Genomic DNA, 13785 nt, shown 5'->3' with positions numbered 1-13785 from the left:
AACCTTAAAGCATAACATTGGTTTAAAACATCTAAGAGTGTAGTGGCATTTCATTTGTATTTTAACAAATAAAGCTTGCCTGAAATCACAAAAGTAAAACAGCCACACTAGCCAGCCTTACAGACCAGGCAGCAATGACACACATCTTTAATCTCAGTAGCCACACTAGCTTGCCATAGAAACCACTTGGTAGTGGGTTAATCCTTTAATCCGGGAACTAGAGAGGATTATAAAATGGAAGAGACAACTCTCAGGCTCATTCTCATTCTGAGGTTTCCTGGAGGCAGGATAACCATTTTTGGACTGAGGTCGAGGTAAGAGCCAATGGCTGGCTGTTTTACTTTTCTGGTCTTCAGGTTGAACCCCAAAGTCTATCTCTGAGTTTTTATTAATTGTGCTTCAGAAGAGCACTCTGGTGATTCCATTGGAATAACAATTAATAAGGGAAATGACAGTATCTTCCCCTCAAACTGATTCCTATAGACCCCTTCAACAGCACATGAGCCCCATCCAAAAAGGCAGGAAACTGTTAACTTTCTAGAGCTGAAAAGAAGCCTCCTGAGACTGCAGCTTCATTATGGCCCACAACATTCTGTGCAAAGCTAAGGAAGAATCTCTGAGACAGAATTTTCCTCCATGCATTAAGATGATCCAGTGTTAGATAATCCAAATCAAACCTCAACTACTCAAACCAAACAGGAGTGTTAGATTGCTAACATCTTAGAAAAACAATCAGCCAGATGAGAAAATAGACCTCTGAGGAAAGATGATTTTAAAAAGACGCTTCAGCAAGAGGAGAGACTAAAGCCATGTCACTATGTGACTTTCCTTTCAGAATCACTTCTCCCTGTTTGCTGACTCACAAAGTTGAGTGTATGTCTAACTCTCAACTAGAAAGGAAATGCCCACTGCTGTTACTGGAAGCAGCTTCCAAGAATCTGGTTTAAAAGACTGAAGATCTGTGATATTTAATAATGATTGCCAATTTGATAGGATCTAGACTCACCTTCAAGACAAACCTCTGGCAAGCCTGCTAGATATTTTCTACATTAGGTTAACAGGTATGGGAACAAGAATCTCTAAATGTCAATCGCATCATTTAATGGGCTTTGTGTGCTACAGGTGAATCCCAGACTGCATAAAAAAAAAGAAAGCTAGCTGAGCACTGGCATTCATTGCTCTCTGCTTGACCTTGGATACACTGGGGCCAGTAACCTCTTGCTCCTGCCACCATACATTCTCAGCTATAATGCATTATATCCCCTCAAACTATAAGCCAAAATAAATCCTTTCTTAAGTTGCTTCTTGTTAGTTATTTTGTGACAGTCACAGGAAAAGTGGCTGGTATAATGAGAGTCAAATCCTGAAGGAGAAAAGGGCAAGGCTAAATCTGGGCTCAGGGATAATGAGAACATGATGGTGTCTGCTCTGTCTCCTGAAGGGTGTGAGGACCAAGGACTCACAGGAAGTCCCCCAAAACCCCAGCCAGTCTCAGTACCCTGGACAAAAGAAACAAGAAGAACTGTTTAAACATGTAAGACTGGAAAGGATGGGTATTCCCTGAGATATAACGTGAAAAACCCACATAAATTCTAAAAGAGCACATGCAATTAAAAACTTTGAGGACAAAACAGTGATATGATAAATAGGTTGCTACAAAACAGATCTTCCTTTTATCTTCATGAGTCTATGAATGAAATTTACCAGCTGTGATGCATTAGAAACCCATTAAAGCACTTGATTAAGTGCCCCACAAAATCTTAATTAAAATGTTCTTGATGGAGTTTTTCCAGCCAAATGAATTAAAAACTAGAGGAGAGGATGTGAAAGGGAAATGATGAAAAGGAAGAAATAAATAAACCTCACTCATGCCAAGGTATTTGACCAGAAAATGAGGGTCGGTTTACACAGAGATGTCATGATGTCTTTCTAATGCGAGTCTGAAATGTCCACAAGACCTTTAACAGACTTGCTGATCACACTATACATACAGACCGTGTCATGAATTCAAATTGAGTGTCAGAAATACAAATGACTACAAAGACAAACCTCACAAGAAAAGACCTAGCCTCTAGGTGTGCATTATGCTGCAGAGATAACTGACTATCTTTCTGTCACTACCCATGAGTACCAAAAGGTGGCTAAAAGCTAGGAAGTGACAGCCTACAATGTCAGGGAAATAGAAAAATGACTTTGGGGTAGATCCCAAGGTGACCTTAATATAGTATCAAAGCAAAAAATAAATTAAGCAGCAAAGCTAGAAGTATAAAATGAGATAGACATAAAGAAATCTAGGAGGGATAGCTGGACTAAGTTCTCCCACAAAGAGTACTGATTTCAAGCTTTTGATAGCATGGACTGTGGTACACTAATAAAAATGTGTTGTGATTTGCAATACTGTCTTGGGAAAAGGGTTCTGCCTAGGTAAGCATCAGACAACCTATCATTCATGAGTAAGAAAGTTGGGAGACCTACAAAAGACATAGGACAAAGAAGTAAAGTCATTGATCCTGAACTACATTTAGTGGTCCTTGATGGAACAGCTGGCTCAGATCTACACAGGACTCAGATTCATAGAAGTTGTCTTTTGAACTGGGTACAGCAAATTGATAATTTGCTCCTTCAGTGATACAGAGTTTTTATTGTCTGTGCCCTCCCTCTGCTCTAAAAGTTTATAGTTTATTCATTTTATAACTTTCCTTCTACTGACAGCTCCAAAGCATTCAACTATAGACACTAAATGATTTAAGACCAGCTTTACACAGCACTAAAATAACAGATCACTACTGTTAGTAAATGATTCATTAGGAATTTCTTATATTTATAGCCTCAAGCACATCATACTAAGAGACATTTCTCCACCAGAATTTCAGAAAGTACTGGAAATAATAAACACCCTTGCATGATATATAGTGCTTGAGGAAAAGGCACAAGTGTCTCCCTCAGCAAGAGTTTACTAAAAGCTCAGTAATACAGCAAAATGTTGGGCAACTCTGGCTCATTTGTCTCTATTTTCTAAAAACATCTCCTTCTAAAATAATCACCGTGGGTGACTGACTGGCTCGTAAATCTACTCAGTTAGTTCCCACTCCTCCAACTGGGTTGGAAGATAGACCTTTATGGCTTCTAACAATTTATCTACCTTATTACTTTCCTCTAATAGACTTTTGAAGTTTTTCTTTTCATTTAGTTCTATAAGCTGAAACTCTTTATTAATGATGGAAGGCACAAAGAATTTAGCAATGGAAAAATACATCTGTGTTTCTTTAGAAACAAAAGGATTAAGAACCCAGGCTTTGGTGGAAAAATACCAGTTCTATTGTTACCACCTGTATTAACTCTAAGTACAAATTTTGTTTTGTTGTCTTGTGTTTTAAGGCAGTGTATCCATACAAGATCCAGGCTGGCTACAAACTCATAAGCAATCCTCCTGCCTCCCAGTTCTAGGATTACAGCCATGTACCTTCATACTAGGCTTGAATATATTTTCTTAGGTCAAGAATACAATTCCATCATCTATAAAATGTGAATACCATCACATAGTTGCTGAGAGAATTACCTAAGATAAAACATACAAAGCAAAATGATAAATACATGTTGCACAAGTATAAGATGACAGCTGCCTTCATCAATATTTTGAGGCAAACAAATTATTTTACTGAGTGTGCAACACTTAAAAAAAACAGAGAGGTTAGGCTACTGACTGGTTCAACCCGGTCTTCATATACTGTACCATGAATTCTTGTAGCAATATTGTGGAACACATGGCAATTGTGGTGCACATCTGATTGTCAGTCACCCAAATACATTTATTCTGATATAGGTGTTCCTGTTTGGTCACTACAAGAAAAAAAATCTATGAACCACATGTGAACAGCATATATATATATGCTGTTCAACTCTCAATAGGAGCCAGTGAATAACTCCATTTTGTTTTGAGATAGACCCTCCATATGTAGCCCAAATTCATATAAAAGTTGTGATCCACCTGCCTGAGCCTCTCAAGTGCTGGGAATGAAGATGTGCAGCAGCACACCCAGAAATACTCTGTCTCACTCTGAAAATAACTAATATCCTGAAAAATGATGAGAAAATTCTGGCATCTGCTTCCATCTCTGTTAGTATGATACATTTGGTTGTTATTAATAAGGGAACTCTAGTAAATTATTAAATAAAATCCATACTATGAAGTGCACATTTTGTGTTAATAATCAGTGTGTTAAGAATAACAGTGTGAAACAACATGAAGATACCAGTGTGGTGTCATACAAGATAGCTTCAATGGTCCTCAAGCCCTCTGTGCCTTGATCTTCATTTCTCCACCTCTAATCTCTGTCAACTCCTTTTTTATCCTCTCCAGATGTACTTTTTCCATAATGACATGAATATGAAGTCATAAGATATCTGCCCATTTTAGGTTGGCTCTTTCACTTAGTAAAACACCTTTAGGTTTCACTGGTATCTTTTATTAGATCAATAGTGCACTTATTTTTACTACTAAAAATCTACTATCTGATGTACTTTAAAATGAATAAATGAAAATTCATCTTGGTTTCTTCCAATTTTACACATCAAGAACAAAGTTGCTGTAAAAACTGGTATGTGGGTCTTTGGTTTTCATTTTTTTTTAACCACATCTGCAACTCCTTTGGGTAGACACTAGGGAGTATGTTTACTTTATAAGAAACTGACAAGCCAGGCGGTGGTGGTGTACACCTTTAATCTCAGAACTTGGAAGGCAGATCTTGTAGACTAATTCAGCCTGGTCTACAAGAGCTAGTTACAGGACAGCTAGGACTACACACTGAGAAACCCTGTCTCGAAAAAAAACAAAACAAAACAAAACAAAATAAAAAAAACTGCCAAACTATATTCTTAATGCATCCTCACCAACAACAACATTCCCTGCTGCTCTATGTCTTTCCTAGCCTTGAATTTTCATGATTTTAATAGTATCTTGCCTTATTAATCTCCATTTCTCTGATGACATATGCTGAGCATCTTCTCCCATGCTCTATTTACCATCTGTGCATCACTTTGGGGAGATGGCTACTCATATCTTCTGTTCATGTTAAATTTGATTGCTTTCTTATTCTTTGAGTAGGCTGGCTATTAGTCCTTTATAACTTATCATTGAAAGGTTAAAAAAAAAAAACCCAGATCTGTGGCCTATCTTTTACTATATTAGGGGACAGGTTTTTAATTTCAGTCAAGCCCAGCTTTTAATTTTTTTCTTTGTGGATTGTACTTTTGGTATGTTACCTAAAATTCATCACCACACTGAAATTTATCTCCATTTCCTCCATGATGTCTTCCAGGAATTTTGTGTTTTACAAACAGAGCAGTAATCCTTTTCCAGTTCAAACCTAAATTCAATGTCTAGTTTTTCATTATGTTTTGTTTTTATATCATGTGCAGTTGTCCTACTATAATTTGTTGAAATGATGATCTTTCCCCATTGTTGGTCCATCTGTTGGCTGTCTATTCTGCTCCACTGACTAATAGTGGACTGACTAATGCTCTTCTCTCATTTACTTTCATAATAGGCCATGAGCTAAGATGTATATTGGTCCTATTTCTCCTACACTGTTCTTTTAAGGATCTTCACATTTTTACATGAACTTAAGAATAAATTTGTTGATAACAATGACAACTGGATCTCCAATAACCCTCTCAAAAATCTTATGTGATTAGAATTATATTGAACATACTGATCAAGTCAAGTTTTTTTCTTTTGGTACTGGGGTTCAAATATAGGGCCTTCTATATGTGAGGGCCTATATTGCCTCTTCTATAAATAGGAAAGGGTTCTACAACTGATACAAACTTCTAGCCTTATAGATGAAGTTATTTGAAATGATATCTGAAAAATGGTAAGCTTTTCTAAATAAACCATCAACAATATTTATTAAGGTCTTTAAAAAACATCTTATGGGGACATATGCTATCTGATGTATATGAATAAGATGTATATATTTGAGAGAGGTGGTTCTGTTCTTCCACCATGTGGCTCCTGGTATCAAGATCAGATTGCTGGGCCTGGTAGTTTACATGCTGAACCCCTCTTAAAGACAAGATTATGCTATAGAGTTCACTCTGGCCTCCAGAAACCAATCTTCCTGTCTTGACCTCCAAAATTCTGGAATCATAAGCATATGATCCTACACTTGGCAATCTTCTAGTTTCACTTATTTTTTTAATATTTATTATTTATTTATTATGTATACAGTGTTCTGCCTGTATGTGTGGCTGCAGGCCAGAAGAGAACACCAGATCTCATCATGGGTGGTTGTGAGCCACCATGGGAATTGAACTCAGGACCTCTGGAAGAGCAGCTGCTGCTCTTAACCTCTGAGCCATCTCTCCAGCCTCACTTGTTGTTTTCATCACATAATCTTGCATGTGTTTTTTTAGCATTGTATTTAGGTACTTCATATTTCAATGCCAATTATAATATGTTTTAAATATCCTAATTCTAAAGTTTCATTGCTAATAAATAAAATGGTAATTTGCTCTCCTATCCTGCAACCTTGTTGCAACTGCATATTGGCTACAGGAACATTTTTCTATTGTTGATAATTCTTTGTCATTTCTACATACAATCTTGTCACCCAGAGTTATATAATTTATCTTCATCCTTTCTAGCTGTGTAGTTTTTTCATTTTCTCTATTACTAGCTAGTATTTCTAGGATGATATTGAATAGGAGAGGTAACCTTTACCTTGGAAAATTATTTTCTGACAAATAAAATATTAATTGATGCTATTTTAGAAGGAACAGCAGAGGACTGCTTTTTGCCACCTGGCTAGCTTTACCCAAAATAATTACATGGAAATTGAGCTATGGGGTCTGACTGAGGCGTCTGACTGACTCTGCTTTCTTTTTCCCACAATTCTGTTCTGTCTACTCCGCCTACCTAATTTTCTGTCCTATTAAAGGGACAAGGCAGTTTCTTTATTAACCAATGAAAGTAACACATAGACAGATGACCCTCCTTCATCATGCTATATTGGAACTTGCATGAATATTCAATACATGTTAGGAGTCCATCTTTATTCTTAATTTACAAAGAGGTTCCATCACAACTATTAGATTATGTTCTCTCCTTTTTCTGTATCAATTGATGAAATCAGATGACTTTTTGCCTGTTTTAGCTTGTTGTTTTGGTGAATTCGTTGATTGACAAATGTTAAGCCAATCTTGTACTTTGAAAATCAGTTCCACTGGGTATCTACATATAATACTTTCTATACATTACTGCACTCAATTTGCTAATGTTCCTAAGATTTCTGCACCTAATTCATGAATCATTTGTATATAGTTTTTAATACCTTTGCATAGTTTTTGTCGTAGGGTATTTATTCCTAATTCTTTAAAGAAACAACTTAAGATTTTTAATTTTTAATTATTATTAATTTCTTAGTTTTTTATGTGCATTGGTGTTTAGACTGCATGTATGTCTGTGTGACAGTGTTAGATTCCCTTGAACTGGGGTTACAAACAATTGTGCACTGACATGTGGGTGCTGGGAATTGAACCTGGGTCCTCTGGAGGAGCAACCAGGTCTCTTAACTGCTAAGCCATCTCCCAGTCCCAATTTCTTAGTTTTTAATGCATAATTTCAATGTTCTAATTATTTCTAACATTGCTTTTTACTCACTTCACAAGTTTAGTCATATGTGTTTTCATTATCTTTAGTTAGATATATTTTTCAGTGTCTTGTGACTTTTGATTCATGTGTCACTTAGAAATAATGTTCTGACAGATATTTGGGGTTGTCCATCTCTTTCTGCTATTAACAAACATTTAGCTTAAATGATCCATGGTTTGTGAGCATAGTTTATTTTCTATTGTGTTAATGGTAATGTTTTTTATGACTGAGAATATCATCTGCCTTAGTGAATATGTTCAGTGTAAACTTAACAAGTGTAAATTCTCTTGATGTCTAAAATATTCTGTACTAATGAAGTCCAGTTGACTGATGTTACTGTTCAGCTCACTTACGTCCTTCCTGATTTTCTGCTCCTGGATCTTTCAATTGCTAGTACTGTGAAGCTATCATGTTCCACGATCACATAATGGTCTATTAGTCATTGCTAGGTTTCTTGCCTCACATACACTGATAGTTTATCATTGGTCACTTTATATATTAAGAATTGTTTCATTGCCTTTTCTCTTCTTCTCTTTATCTGTGACAACTGTCCTTGTCCCCTAGGTATCTTAACTAGAATTACAATGCTTACTTTCTCCACCTCTTTAATTTACAACTGCATATTAAACATAGATCTCTTATGGGAAATACAGACTTGAGTCTTGTTTTTAAATCCACTCTGAAATCTCTTCACATATTTAGATTCCTGAGACTTATGTTGACTGCTGACAGAGACTTGCATATTAGTAAGTTTCTTACCATCGATTTATATTTCTTTTCTTGTTTAACATGTATTTTCTGCCTTTTCTTGTACTGAGTTTTATATAATCCCATTTTCCCTTCTCTTACCATATCAATTAGACTTTACTGTAACACTTTCTGCATGGCTGCCCCTGAGTTGACAACATACATTTATAGTTAATACAAGTAGACTTTGAAATCAGATAATACAACCTCGTGGGTGGTAAAAGGACCTCAACACAAATTATCGCCAAATCTTCATCCTGTGATTTGTGCCACTACTGTCATTTATTTTACTAGCACACAGGCTATAATTATTTCATGTTTGTCTGTTAGGTCAATTCAAAAATATTTTATCTCCTTTCATTCATTTGTAATTTTTATTGATTTTTATTGAGCTCTACAGTTTTCTCTGCTCCCCTCCCTGCCTCTCCCCTTCCCTTCAACCCTACCCCAAGGTCCCCATGCTCCCAATTTACTCAGGAGAGCTTGTCTTTTTCTACTTCCCCCATGTAGATTAGATCCATGTATGTCTCTCTTAGGGTCCTCATTGTTGTCTAAGTTCTCTGGGATTGTGATTTGTGAGCTGTTTTTCTTTGCTTTATGTTTAAAAAGCACTTATGAGTGAGTACATGTGATAATTGTCTTTCTGGGTCTGGGTTACCTCACTCAAAATATTTTCTAGCTCCATCCATTTGCCTGCAAAATTCAACATGTTATTTTTTTCTGTTGTGTAGTACTCCACTGTGTAAATGTACCACACTTTCCTTATCCATTCTTCAGTAGAGGGACATTTAGGTTGTTTCCAGGTTCTAGCTATGACAAACCATGTTGCTATGAACATAATTGAGCACATGTCTTTGTGGCACGATTAAGCATCATTTGGATATATACCTAAAAGTGGTATTACTGGATCTTGAGGAAGGTTATTTCCTAATTTTCTGAGAAATCGCCACACTAACATCCAAAGGGGCTGTACCAGCTTGAATTCCCACCAGAAATGCAGTAGTGTTCCCTTTACCTCACAACCTCTCCAGCATAAGTTGTCATCAGTGTTTTTGGTCTTGGCCATTCTTAACAGGTGTTAGATAAAATCTCAGAGTTGTTTTTATTTGCATTTCTCTGATGACTAAGGATGTTGAGCATTTCCTTAAGTGTCTTTCAGCCATTTTAGATTCCTCTGTTGAGAGTTCTCTGGTTAGGTCTGTATTCTATTTCTTTTTATTGCATTATTTGTTCTTTCGATAACCAATTTCTTGAGTTCTTTGTATATTTTAGAGATCAGACCTATGTCTGATGTGGGGTTAGTGAAGATCTTTTCCCATTCTGTAGGCTGTCGTTTTGTCTTGTTGACAGTGTCCTTTGCTTTACAGAAGTTTTTCAGTTTCAGGAGGGCCCATTTATTAATTGTTTCTCTCTCAGTGTCTGTGCTGCTAGGGTAATTGAAATAGAATTACACCACTTTCCCTTTCTTTTCCTCCCAATAACTCTCCCTTCCATATCCCCTCTTGCAAGTTGATAGATTCTTTTTCTTTATTGTTGTTACATATGTGTGTGTACAAATTTTGTGTGTGTGTGTGTGTGTGTGTGTGTGTGTGTGTGTGTGTGTATACAGAAACAGGCTTAGCTCTGAAATCTATGGCTTAGGGAACAGGAGTAGTAAGAACCAGAACAATTAGGAAGTCTGCTGTGAAACAGTCTCTCCTAGAGATGGCTACATAAACAATCCAGAACAATATCTATACCAATGTACACGTTAACACAGAAGGGGAAATTTTTCACAGGGCCTCACTCCTAGAGAAAGAACTGCAGGCAAATAATGACTGCTGGGAGAAGGAAAATGAGCTGCTGTAGGAATTTGATTTTATCGGATTTTGAGGATTATCTCTTCATATTCCTGCATACATTATTATTCATTTGCGATTTTGAGCCAACAATTCTTTGGTGAATGTAGGACGAATCATTAGTTTTCAGTATGTTCAGTTCTTTTCTGAGACATGAAGACAAGTTTGATAGCTTCTGAGTGTCTTAAAACATAAAAACAGATCTGTACATTCCTGATTTTCAGTTTACCTTCCTTATTTTCTCATTTCTTCTTTACGTGGAGTTAATTTTTCTTTTCTAAATGCTCATTTTTTTCACTTTGAAGGATGTTTCTTTTTCCTGAGTATTTGACACCAATTTCCCCCTAAGTACCAACCACTTCCATTGCACCCTACAGGTTTTAATTCTGCCTCCTTTCTTCATATCTATAATCTGACAATCCTTTAACCTATTTCTGCTTAGAGTTAGAAATCCATCCCAGTCCTACTAGTCTACCCTAAACATTTTTACTAGATTCACATTTCTAAAATCTCCTATTGATTAGGCATAGGTAATCAAATTAATTTCACTTTCTTTAGTGTGGAGTCATCAAACCTTTATGTTCTTCTAAATGCATCTTTTGCTTTTTCTTCCATGAGTTCCCAGAACAATGCGCCCATAATAGAACATTTGGTAGGTATGGCAAAGTTCCTATATGCAGTATGCAGTACAGAAGCTGCTTGATGTGGGATTCCCCTCTGTATGCTGTGAATATATTTTATTATCATTGGTTAATAAAGAAGCTACTTTGACCTGTGGCAGGGCTGAATAAAGGTAGGTGGGGAAACTAAAAGAAGGCATAGTCAGGGAGACACCATAGAGCTGCCGATGGAGACAGACACTGGAAAGAACCTTGCCAGTAGGCCACAACCTCGTGGTGATACACAGATTAACAGAAATGGGTTAGTTTAAGATATAAGAGCTAGCTAGAAATACGCATAAGCTAATAGACAAAGCAGCTGGGAAACAAACAAGCTTTCATATACAGCTGCTCATCTTAAAATGTTCCTAGTAAGGTAGAACAGAATTTTAAATTTAATCTTCACTTTTTTTAAAATTAACAGGTCTCATGTATATACTGTCAACCTTGTCGGACAGGGCATCCCTCTACAGATGGATTGTCACCATTCTGAGGATAGTATGTAAAATTTGTAGACTAACTCAATACTACTGTGTGCACATTTGTCTAATAGCCCATAGTATTCTAACATAATAAGGAAATAAGCAAGATTCTGTAACATTCAATAAGGAAGAAATTTGAGTTGTTCAGAGAAAGCACAGGTTATGCGCTAAGATCCTCCATAAAATCAGTAAAACCAGCTGTTTTGAGAAAGAAAAACCTCCAATTAAAAAATTATTTTAGTAAGCTCTTTTAATAGCAGGGACTGTGTGTTGCTACAGTTTTGTCTCAGCTACAGTTCATAGCAAAGTGCTCAGTACACAAAGTAATTTGTACATTTGTAGAAAGACAGAATGAAAAAAGAATAGAGAAGTTATACACAAGTCTATCCCTAGTAACTAGGTGTAGCTAAGTTCACATCTTGAATTAGAAAAAAAAAGATTAAGAGGTAAATTTCAATACTAAAGTTAGTAGCTCATATCATTTCTCAACTTTTAAAACAGTAACACTTAAAAAAATCTGTGACAATAATTTCCAAACTCTTTAACTTAAAGAAAGCTTTTAATTCTTAACTATTGTAAAGCTTAAAATTAGTTAACTAATGGGTAATGTTCATATTTACAATATTAAAAAATTAAGTAGGGACCAATGAGATATATCAATAAATCCAAACTGTTTGTTGCCCAAACCTGGTAACCTGAGCCTGATATTCAGAACCCATGTAAATGTAAAAGTAGAGAGCTGACTTTACAAATGTGTCTTCTGACCGCTACACCAACCTTACACACAAATCATAAAAACTAAGGTAAACAAAACTTAACAGGCATAAAATTCACTTATTGTCATCATATACCATCACATGTGTGAAACTTCTGGGAATACAACTACTGTGTACTCTGTAAGAATGAGAATTTGTAAAGTAGCATATTAGTATCATTCTAAAAACACAAGAACCTCTTGGATCTTTCCCAGAAGGGAGGGCATTCTAGAGCTGCTAGCTCTGTTTTAGATTGGAATGCAAAAGAGACCAGCACTGGGATCAGAGTGCCTAATATCATCAGCAAAGCAAAAACCAACCAACCAACCCATGGTTTTTCAAGCCATTCTAAGCACATTAAAAAAGTCTCTTGCATTTGACTTTTAATATTGCTCATTGTCATGGTCTTTTTTATAACATGTAAACTTAAACCTAAAGGTTTTCTCTTGTAAAGTTTCTGATTATGCAAATAGGATATTGAATATAACTAGAAATGAAGCTCTATCTTAGACCTCATAAAGGCAGCAAAGTACCTAACAGTGTCTGACACAATAGTCTAAGTGCCCAATAAGTGCTTTTATGAGCATTTATTTTCCAAATTTACTAACTTAAAAAGAACAGAAGGGTGCATGCTCTTATAAAGAATTGTAGCAGAAATAGCGATTCACACCTGAAGTCTCAATACTAGTGAGCCTTAGGCAAAACTGTCACAATTTTGGAGCCAAGGTAACTGGCTAGGAACTAAAATGTGAACATCCCCATCATATCCGGCTGTGAATTCCAATTACTTTCTCTTCTTCTATTAACATGGAATATCATTTCACTTTGATTTGGGTTGCAGTAGTAAGTCAGTTATATATGAGTTCCTTGCTTGAGCTAAAGTATCAAGAATTCATGTGGGTTTGTGATCTTGAACTGAAATAGAAAATATAGCCAAGAGAAATTAAATTTGCTAATATATAGCTAACTGAATTGATTGCTAATTACTTCAATTATCTATAAGGAAACAGAATTATTCATAGGTAACATAATTTGGTCACTAAAGCAGCCAAAACAGCTTTACTGAAAGTGGTCAGAGACCTTCATACCTTTTAAGGAGCTAGGATCTCTTTCCTTGTAAATGACTTAAATCATCCCTGTTTACTCAAGAAAAATAAAATCTACCAGAAAACTGAAAAGATACAATAGCAATAGGATAAAATGAACTTTATTTTCTCAACTCTTTTTATATTTTTACTTTTTAAAATATGCAGATATGTGCACACATGAATGCAGGTGCCCACAGAATCCAGAAGAGGGAGTGAGGAACAAGAAAGGGCAGTGGGAAGGGGAGAATAAAAAAACAAACTCCTAATGAAAGCTTTCTGTGTGCAAATTCACTGTTAAGGTGGCCTGCTTATCTCTGTTTACAGGTAGTAAGTATTTGAAGAAGTAACAATTATTACTTTACCAAACACAAAAGAGTTACTATGGATTGAGTGGGTATCCTAAAGCAGTGGTTCTCAATCTATGGGTCGTGACCCCTTGAATAATCCTTTCAAATGAGTCACATATCAGATATCCTGCATATCATATACTGATGGAGGACTCTTATTTGTTAATAAAAAAACTGCCTTGGCCCATTTGATACACCTTAGGTGGGTGGAGTAGACA

The 13785-nt window shown here is 36.1% G+C and overlaps 1 protein-coding gene across 4 annotated transcripts in view; it reads right to left on the bottom strand.

Annotated features, from left to right (window-relative positions):
• Dip2c (disco interacting protein 2 homolog C) overlaps positions 1–13785 on the bottom strand; it is a 373272-nt gene that overhangs the window by 147720 nt on the left and 211767 nt on the right. The gene's annotated exons all lie outside the window — the stretch shown is intronic.

Source organism: Arvicola amphibius, chromosome 6 (genome assembly GCF_903992535.2).
Source record: "Arvicola amphibius chromosome 6, mArvAmp1.2, whole genome shotgun sequence".
In the NCBI taxonomy this organism is placed as follows: Eukaryota; Metazoa; Chordata; class Mammalia; order Rodentia; family Cricetidae; genus Arvicola; species Arvicola amphibius.
Note: the sequence above shows the minus strand (reverse complement) of the source record. Positions and strands in the feature narration are given on the sequence as shown.